This window comes from Lactuca virosa, chromosome 5 (assembly GCF_052849685.1).
Source record: "Lactuca virosa cultivar CGN04683 chromosome 5, Lactuca_virosa_CGN04683_v6, whole genome shotgun sequence".
Taxonomy (NCBI): Eukaryota; Viridiplantae; Streptophyta; class Magnoliopsida; order Asterales; family Asteraceae; genus Lactuca; species Lactuca virosa.
Window position 1 is genome coordinate 261,223,884 of NC_136430.1, and position 10,603 is coordinate 261,234,486.

Below are 10,603 nucleotides of genomic sequence, written 5' to 3' on the forward strand. Positions count from 1 at the left end.
CATGCAAGGGACTCGACGAGTTGTTCATCAGACTCGACGAGTAGAGTCGCGAGTCCCCGATTTTCCCCTTTTGAGTTATTATAAGTGGAATCAGTGAGTAGGAGGTGGACTCAGTGAGTTGGGTCACGAACTCAATAATGGAGGAACTCGGCGAGTCAACGCCCTGACTCGGCGAGTCCAAGGCAATCTTCTTGCCTCAAGAACAGACTCGACGAGTTGTTCATACAACTCGGCAAGTCAGATGAAGACGGACTTAGTATTTGTATCGAGTAAGAACTCGTCGAGTCTGTGCTAAAACTCGGCGAGTAGAAGCGTATAGAGATTTGAGGAAAGGATAGGGACTCGGCGAGTTGGCGGCCCAACTCGACGAGTCAGGTCAACTGGCAGTTGACTTTGACCAGGAAGTTGACTTTGACCAGGAAGTTGACTTTGACCAGGGGTAAAATAGTCGTTTTACCCTCAGTTTAGTTATCAATATTTGATTGAGTGTATTTATGGGAATTGTAGTCGGAGAGATACCGGAGCAGCAGCAGACAGTTCCCGAGTAGCTTTTTCAGCATCCAGCTTACGAGGTGAGTTTCCTTCCAGTAGGAACGGGTCTACGGCCATAATGCCGACCCGTTTAGTTAGCAGTAGTTCCGGACGTCGGTCCGATGCAGTAGTTCAGTGTGCTTGAGGTCTTTATGATTCAAGCATGTCTTTGTGTTATGTGTTCCGGACTTCGGTCCGATGCAGTATGCAGTATATGTGTTTAAGCAAGTAGTTGTGATTATGTTATGCTATGTTCAGTCAGTTCCGGACTTCGGTCCGATGCAGTTTCCGGACTTCGGTCCGATGTAGAGGGCAATGCCCTGGTTAGTTCCGGACTTCGGTCCGATGCAGTTTTCGGACTTCGGTCCGATGCAGAGGGCAAGGCCCTGGTTTGTTCTGGACTTCGGTCCGATGCAGTTTCCGGACTTCGGTCCGATGCAGAGGGCAAGGCCCTGGTTAGTTCCGGACTTCGGTCCGATGCAGTTTCCGGACTTCGGTCTGATGCAGTGGGCAAGGCCCAGTAGTTGCTTTATATGTTATTGTATGGTATATGGTAGTTTGGGGGAACTCACTAAGCTTTGTGCTTACAGTTTCAGTTTTGGTTTCAAGTACTCCCGCTAGTAAGGGGAAGAGCTCGGGATGATGGCATGACACACACCACAGCTTCAGTTTAGCCTGGGAGTTCACTCTGATAGTTTGATATGATTTGACACATTTTTCTGATTCGATACATTGATTATAACTTTTTGAGATACATGTTCCATGATTTTATGAGATGACATTTGATGTTGTGAATTTAGTAATGTTGAAACAAAAAATTTTGGGTCGTATTTTGGGTTGTTACAAGTTGGTATCAGAGCCTTGGTTTGAGGGATTCAGGCACACTTTCGGGTATGACTGGACTCAAACTAAGGAAATGGTAAAAGATTTTCAAAAGAAAATGTTTTCGAAAGAATTGTCGGAAAAAGAAACTTAAAAAGAAAAGAGTTTTAGAAAAGCAAAGAGAATTTTTAGAAAGGAAAAGAACTTTGAAAAGAGAAAAAGGGTGTGGTGCATGCAATCAGCCGAGCTCAAGTAAGTACTCCCAAATTACCCATACAATTTTATGTTATGATTGTCAGTTTCAGTTTCAGTAGAACAGCATGCTAGAATAGGACTAAGGATCTAGGAGGATGCCTTATGTGCCTATTATATGTGTTTCAGCTTATTGAGAATTGTATGCTAGTGTTGAGTAGACAGCATAGGATAGCCTGTTTAGGTTATGCCAGATAGTAGGAGCTTAGCATTGTATGCTAGTACAGTTTCTCGTTATGAGGATAGATTTGCTTGAGTAGTTTCCCCTGTCCGAATACTGCTTGCTTCGTGCTTAGTAGGACGTGGAGTGATGGGAGTTAGCCATTAGGTGAATACGTCACGTCACAGGTGATCAGGGTTGAATAATCTAAGAGTGTTGGATTTGGCCCTATTGCGCAGCTCTTGTTTGAGTCTAACCGTTATAGGGACGAGTCTTTTACTCGAAGGATTATCTGAGCCTCGTCACATGTATTGATATTCAGGTGATGGCTAATTGGCATTAGAAGAAGGCCTTCAGCAGCTGAGGACTGGACTGGGTGGAGTCAGAGATTTCCCTAGGGCAAGCCTAGGATGAGAGTATCAGAGATCAGTAGCAGTAGAAATGACTTGGTGGAGTCGAGGCAGTGCTTGAGGAAAGTACGGATAGATGTGGAAGGTAGTATGGGCCCGTACTACTTAAAGCAGAGGATCCGTACTTGAATCGAGTAAAGCTGAGATGAGACCAGGGGACTTGTAGTAGTAGCGATCCCTCGAGATATATCCGTGTTTTTGACCTTTTGTCGTGGTATGTTTTCAGAATGGTGGTTTTACGCCCTAGACCACTAGTCGGCAGTTCAGGTGCCGGGGAGGGATCAGGATCAGGCTCGGGGGCCAAGCATCTAGATGAGCAGACTAGGGAGTTCCTCTCTTCAGAGGTTACTCGCACCATACTTGAGCAGACTCCTGTGATCTTCGGTTCGATCAAGGAGGGTATCTTAGAGCTGATGGACGAGAGGTTGAGCACCTTCTGTGCTGAGCTGGCGGCCATGATGGGGTCGCGCACACTCACTTTCAGGGAGTTTCGGGCCTGTGGAGCTCCAGATTATCATGGGGCGTGGGACCCCATAGCGAGTACCAGATGGTTGGCTGATGTTGCCAACGCTTTTCGCACCAGCAGATGTCCCGAGGGGGACAAGGTCAGACTAGCATCATGTCTTCTGAAGGACAGGGCACGAGATTGGTGGGAGGAGGTCGGACATGTCATCGGGGATGACGCAGCGCTTGATGTCATGACTTGGGCTGATTTTACTACCAGGTTCAGAGCCGAGTTTGCACCGGTTATCGAGGTACAGCAGTTAGCCAGGGAGTTTCAGGATCTCACTCAGACTACAGAGACAGTGGCGGAGATTACCGCCAAGTTCAGGGAGAGGGCTCTTCTTGTTCCTCGGTACGCAGCTGATGAGGAAATGAAGAAGGCCCGTTATCATGAGATGTTGCGGAGTGATATCCGCCAGTTTGTGAGCCGGTCCAGCTGTAAAACGTTGGATGATATGATTGCGAGGGCTCGGGAGATAGATCTGGAGATGGAGAGGAAGAGGAAGCCAGATGTGGCTTCTGGTACAGGGAGTTCGGGCAAAAAGCCCAAGGTGTCAGATCACAGATCCAGAGGACAGCAGAGCCACAGTCGGTGTGGCAAGTGTGGGAGATTGCACGATGGGGCGTGCAAGGCAGGTAGTGCCGGTTGCTATAAGTGCGGCCGGACCGGGTATATGAGTAGAGATTGTACAGCTACTACTACCGCCACCGCAGCAGCTGATCTGATTTGCTTCCATTGCAATCAGAGGGGACATAAAAAGTCCCAGTGCCCGAGTTTAGCAGCAGCAGGGAAGGTGGCAGCACCTGCCCCTGCTACTTTGAGGATTACAGACGGCTGTCAGGGCCAGGGTGAGACGCCAGTGGCGAAGAGTAGAGCTTTCCAGATGACAGCAGAGGAGGCGCAAGCGACTCCTGATGTGGTGACAGGTATATGTTTTTCCTCTTATCTCCTTATTGATATTGATCGTTTCTCATGGTTACATGTTTTGTATAGGGTCGTTCTTAGTGAACGGCATTTCAGCTACAATATTGTTTGACTCGGGGGCTACCCGATCATTTGTGTCTCTTGCACTTAGCAAGAGGTTTAGCAGAGCTCCGGGGGAGCTGGATTGCCCACTAGAGGTTGAGATAGTTGATGACAGGACCGTCAGGGTCGCGAGAGTTCATAGGGCGTGTTCGCTACAGTTGTTTGATGAGCAGTTTTCAGTGGACTTGGTTCCCATTCCCCTACGAGGGAATAAGGTTATAGTGGGTATGGATTGGCTGAGCCCCAATGGGGCAGTGATTGATTGTCAACTATAGTTAGGGAGGTTTCGCACTCCTAGTGGGGCAGAGTTAGTGATTCAGGGCGAGAGGCCCCAGCGCGGACCGATTCTTTGTTCAGCAGCGAGAGTGAGGCGCTACTTCCAGCAGGGTTGCGCGGGGTACGTCGCCTATGTTTTGGATGCCAGGGAGAAGGGCAAGGCGGTTGTTGACAATGTACCGGTGGTACGTGAGTACTCGGATGTATTTCCAGAGGATCTGCTTGGGATACCTCCGGAGAGACAGGTTGAGTTTCGGATTGACTTGGTTCCAGGTGCGGCTCCGATAGCCAAGGCGCCGTATCGGTTGGCTCCTCCAGAGATGCAGGAGTTGTCTACGCAGCTGCAGGAGCTGCTAGACAAGGGTTTCATCAGACCGAGTAGTTCACCATGGGGAGCCCCAATCTTGTTTATGAAGAAGAAGGATGGGTTACACAGTATGTGTATAGATTACCCGGAGTTGAACAAGGTAACGGTGAAGAACCGTTACCCACTCCCGAGGATAGATGATTTGTTCGATCAGCTTCAGGGAGCATCTTGGTTTTCCAAGATTGATCTGCGCTCCGGTTATCATCAGATGCGGGTCAGAGGTGAGGATATTCAGAAGACAGCTTTTAGGACCCGTTATGGTCATTATGAGTTTGTAGTGATGCCGTTTGGGCTCACCAACGCTCCAGCCGCGTTCATGGACCTCATGAATCGCGTATGCAGGCCAATGCTGGATCGGTCTGTGATAGTGTTCATTGACGATATCTTGGTCTATTCCAAGACTCAGGAGCAGCATGAGGAGCACCTGAGGGAGGTGCTAGAGACTTTGAGGAGGGAGATACTTTTCGCGAAGTTCTCCAAGTGCGAGTTCTGGTTGCGCGAGGTGCAGTTCCTTGGACACCTCGTCAACCAGAAGGGGATATTGGTGGATCCGTCCAAGATAGAGGCCGTGATGCAGTGGGAGGTCCCGAGGTCTCCATCTGAGATTCGGAGCTTCCTAGGACTGGCAGGGTACTACCTTCATCTAGGATTTCTCCAAGATAGCAGTTCCGCTCACCCGACTGACCAAGAAGTCGGTGGTGTTCCGCTGGGGGCCTGAGCAGCAGGGGGCATTTGAGACCCTCAGACAGCGATTGTGCGAGGCACCGATTCTTACCCTGCCAGAAGGAGTGGATGACTTTGTGGTCTATTGCGATGCTTCCATCACAGGGATGGGAGCAGTGCTGATGCAGCGAGGGCATGTAATAGCATATGCCTCTAGACAGTAGAAGCCTCACGAGGCTAACTATCCGACACACGATTTAGAGCTGGGGGCAGTGGTGTTTGCCCTCAAGATTTGGAGACATTACCTCTATGGAATCCGTTGTACCATTTACACAGATCACAATAATTTGAGGTACCTCATGGATCAGCCGAATCTGAACATGAGGCAGCGCCGTTGGTTGGACGTTGTAAAGGATTATGATTGTGAGATCCTTTATCATTCGGGAAAGGCCAACGTAGTGGCCGACGCTTTGAGCCGCAAGGCAGTAGCAGCCCCGATTAGGGATGTATGTCTGAGGATGACAGTGATTACACCATTGTTGGAGCAGATTAGAGAGGCTCGGGTCGAGGGCCTGAAGGAGGAGAGGCAGAAGTGTGAGAGGATTGTGGGCAGAGTAGCTTCCTTTGACTATGATAGTCGAGGACTGTTGACCCTTCATGGGAGAGTTTGGGTACCGTACTGGGGAGGAGTACGGCAAGTACTGATGGATGAGGCCCACAAGTCTCGGTTCTCCATCCATCCAGGGGCGACGAAGATGTATAGAGATCTTCGAACCGATTATTAGTGGCCCTGCATGAAGCGGGACGTAGCTTGGTACGTGGAGAGATGCCTGACCTGCAGGAAGGTCAAGGCGGAGCATCAGAGACCCCACGGCAAGATGCGGCCGTTAGACATTCCTGTGTGGAAATGGGAGGATATCACCATGGATTTCATAACTAAACTTCCCCGGACCACGCGTGGAGTGGATTCGATTTGGGTCATAGTGGACCGGTTGACTAAGAGCGTGCATTTCATACCAATTCAGAAGAGCATATCGGCCGAGAAGCTAGCCGATATTTATGTGCGCGAGGTAGTGGCACGGCATGGGGTGCCTGTATCAGTAGTACCAGACCGAGACGTCCGTTTTACTTCCAGGTTTTGGAAGCGGTTCCATGACGAGATGGGGACTCGTCTTCATTTCAGCACCGCTTTCCACCCTCAGACGGACATGCAGAGTGAGACTACGATTCAGACTTTTGAGGACATGTTGCGGGCATGTGTTCTAGATTTTGGTGGCAGTTGGGATACGTATCTTCCATTAGCGGAATTTTCATATAACAACAGTTACCACGCCAGTATTGACCGCCCTCCCTTCGAGATGCTTTACGGGAGGAAGTGTAGGACCCTGATTTGTTGGGGTGAGGTCGGTCAGAGGGTCATCGGAAGCACTGAGGTAGTGCTCAAGACCACAGAGTTGATCCAGCAGGTCTGTAGTAGACTGCAGAGTGGGCAGAAGAGTTACGCCGATAGGAGGCGTTCGGATTTGGAGTTTCAGGTGGGCGATATGGTCCTCCTGAAGGTATCGCCCTGGAAGGGTGTTATCAGGTTCTGGAAGAGGGGAAAGCTGGGACCTAGGTTCATTGGTCCTTTTAGGGTTTTGGCCTGGGTGGGTCGGGTTGCTTACCGGTTGGATCTTCCAGCAGAACTTAGCCAGATCCACAACACTTTCCATGTTTCTCAGTTGAGGAAGTGTTTGGTGGAGGAGTCAGCAGTGGTACCCTTGGAGGATATTCAGGTTGATAGCAGCCTGAATTATATTGAGAGACCAGTTGCGATCCTGGATAGGAAGACGAAGACCTTGAGGAACAAGGTGGTTCGGTTGGTGAAGGTCCAATGGCAGCACCGGAAGGGTTCCGAGTGGACGTGGGAGGCCGAGGAGGAAATGAGGGAGCATTATCCAGAGTTGTTTACAGATTCAGCAACAGCAGACTTCGAGGACGAAGTCTAAGATAAGTGGGGGAGAGTTGTAATGCCCCATTTCTGGTATGTAATTAAAATAAAGTAATTTTCATTTCTTAAGGGGTACTCGACGAGTCAGTAGCCCGACTCGTCGAGTAGAGACGGGTGTTGAACGCAGTTTAAGTTGGCGACTCGACGAGTCCATATTCGACCCAATTATTTGTGGCCCTGCATGAAGATGTATAGAGATCTTCGACCCGATTATTGGTGGCCCTGCATGAAGCGGGACGTAGCTTGGTACGTGGAGAGATGCCTGACCAGCAGGAAGGTCAAGGCGGAGCATCAGAGACCCCACGGCAAGATGCAACCGTTAGACATTCCCGTGTGGAAATGGGAGGATATCACCATGGATTTTATCACTAAACTTCCCAGGACCGCGCGTGGAGTGGATTCGATTTGGGTCATAGTGGATCGGTTGACTAAGAGCGCGCATTTCATACCAATTCAGGAGAGCATATCGGCCGAGAAGCTAACCGATATTTATGTGCGCAAGGTAGTGGCACGGCATGGGGTGCCTGTATCAGTAGTATCATACCGAGACGTCCATTTTACTTCCAGGTTTTGGAAGCGGTTCCATGACGAGATGGGGAATCGTCTTCATTTCAGCAGCGCTTTCCACCCTCAGACGGACGGGCAGAGCGAGAGGACGATTCAGACTCTTGAGGACATGTTGCGGGCATGTGTTCTAGATTTTGGTGGCAGTTGGGATACGTATCTTCCATTAGCGGAATTTTCGTATAACAACAGTTACCACGCCAGTATTGACCGCCCTCCCTTCGAGATGCTTTACGGGAGGAAGTGTATGACCCCGATTTGTTGGGGCGAGGTCGGTCAGAGGGTCATCGGAAGCACTGAGGTAGTGCTCAAGACCACATAGTTGATCCAGCAGGTCCGTAGTAGACTGCAGACTGCGCAGAGTCGGCAGAAGAGTTACACCAATAGGAGGCGTTCAGATTTGTAGTTTCAGGTGGGCAATATGGTCCTCCTGAAGGTATCGCCCTGGAAGGGTGTTATCAGGTTCCGGAAGAGGGGCAAGCTGGGACCCAGGTTCATTGGTCCTTTTAGGGTTTTGGCCCGGGTGGGTCGGGTTGCTTACCGGTTGGATCTTCCAGCAGAACTTAGCCAGATCCACAACACTTTCCATGTTTCTCAGTTGAGGAAGTGTTTGGTGGACGACTCAGCAGTGGTACCCTTGGAGGATATTCAGGTTGATAGCAGCCTGAATTATATTGAGAGACCAGTTGCGATCCTGGATAGGAAGACGAAGACCTTGAGGAACAAGGTGGTTCGGTTGGTGAAGGTGCAATGGCAGCACCGGAAGGGTTCCGAGTGGACGTGGGAGGCCGAGGAGGAAATAAGGGAGCATTATCCAGAGTTGTTTACAGATTCAGCAACAGCAGACTTCGAGGACGAAGTCTAAGATAAGTGGGGGAGAGTTGTAACGCCCCATTTCTGGTATGTAATTTAAATAAAGTAATTTTCATTTCTTAAGGGGTACTCGACGAGTCTGTAGCCCGACTCGTCGAGTAGAGACGGGTGTTGAACGCAGTTTAAGTTGGCGACTCGACGAGTCCATATTCGACCCAATTATTTGTGGCCCTTCATGAAGATGTATAGAGATCTTCGACCCGATTATTGGTGGCCCTGCATGAAGCGGGACATAGCTTGGTACGTGGAGAGATGCCTGACCAGCAGAAAGGTCAAGGCGGAGCATCAGAGACCCCACGGCAAGATGCAGCCGTTAGACATTCCCGTGTGGAAATAGGAGGATATCACCATGGATTTCATCACTAAACTTCCCAGGACCGCGCGTGGAGTGGATTCGATTTGGGTCATAGTGGACCGGTTGACTAAGAGCGCGCATTTCATACCAATTCAGGAGAGCATATCGGCCGAGAAGCTAACCGATATTTATGTGCGCAAGGTAGTGGCACGGCATGGGGTCCCTGTATCAGTAGTATCAGACCGAGACGTCCATTTTACTTCCAGGTTTTGGAAGCGGTTCCATGACGAGATGGGGACTCGTCTTCATTTCAGCACCGCTTTCCACCCTCAGACGGACGGGCAGAGCGAGAGGACAATTCAGACTCTTGAGGACATGCTGCGGGCATGTGTTCTAGATTTTGGTGGCAGTTGGGATACGTATCTTCCATTAGCGGAATTTTCGTATAACAACAGTTACCACGCCAGTATTGACCGCCCTCCCTTCGAGATGCTTTACGGGAGGAAGTGTATGACCCCGATTTGTTGGGGCGAGGTCGGTCAGAGGGTCATCGGAAGCACTGAGGTAGTGCTCAAGACCACATAGTTGATCCAGCAGGTCCGTAGTAGACTGCAGACTGCGCAGAGTCGGCAGAAGAGTTACACCAATAGGAGGCGTTCAGATTTGGAGTTTCAGGTGGGCGATATGGTCCTCCTGAAGGTATCGCCCTGGAAGGGTGTTATCAGGTTCTGGAAGAGGGGCAAGCTGGGACCCAGGTTCATTGGTCCTTTTAGGGTTTTGGCCCGGGTGGGTCGGGTTGCTTACCGGTTGGATCTTCCAGCATAACTTAGCCAGATCCACAACACTTTCCATGTTTCTCAGTTGAGGAAGTGTTTGGTGGACGACTCAGCAGTGGTACCCTTGGAGGATATTCAGGTTGATAGCAGCCTGAATTATATTGAGAGACCAGTTGCGATCCTGGATAGGAAGACGAAGACCTTGAGGAACAAGGTGGTTCGGTTGGTGAAGGTGTAATGGCAGCACCGGAAGGGTTCCGAGTGGACTTGGGAGGCCGAGGAGGAAATAAGAGAGCATTATCCAGAGTTGTTTACAGATTCAGCAACAGCAGACTTCGAGGACGAAGTCTAAGATAAGTGGGGGAGAGTTGTAACGCCCCATTTCTGGTATGTAATTTAAATAAAGTAATTTTCATTTCTTAAGGGGTACTCGACGAGTCAGTAGCCCGACTCGTCGAGTAGAGACGGGTGTTGAACGCAGTTTAAGTTGGCGACTCGACGAGTCCATATTCGACCCAATTATTTGTGGCCCTGCATGAAGATGTATAGAGATCTTCGACCCGATTATTGGTGGCCCTGCATGAAGCGGGACGTAGCTTGGTACGTGGAGAGATGCCTGACCAGCAGGAAGGTCAAGGCGGAGCATCAGAGACCCCACGGCAAGATGCAGCCGTTAGACATTCCCGTGTGGAAATGGGAGGATATCACCATGGATTTCATCACTAAACTTCCCAGGACCGCGCGTGGAGTGGATTCGATTTGGGTCATAGTGGACCGGTTGACTAAGAGCGCGCATTTCATACCAATTCAAGAGAGCATATCGGCCGAGAAGCTAACCGATATTTATGTGCGCAAGGTAGTGGCACGGCATGGGGTGCCTGTATCAGTAGTATCAGACCGAGACGTCCATTTTACTTCCAGGTTTTGGAAGCGGTTCCATGACGAGATGGGGACTCGTCTTCATTTCAGCACCGCTTTCCACCCTCAGACGGACGGGCAGAGCGAGAGGACGATTCAGACTCTTGAGGACATGCTGCGGGCATGTGTTCTAGATTTTGGTGGCAGTTGGGATACGTATCTTCCATTAGCGGAA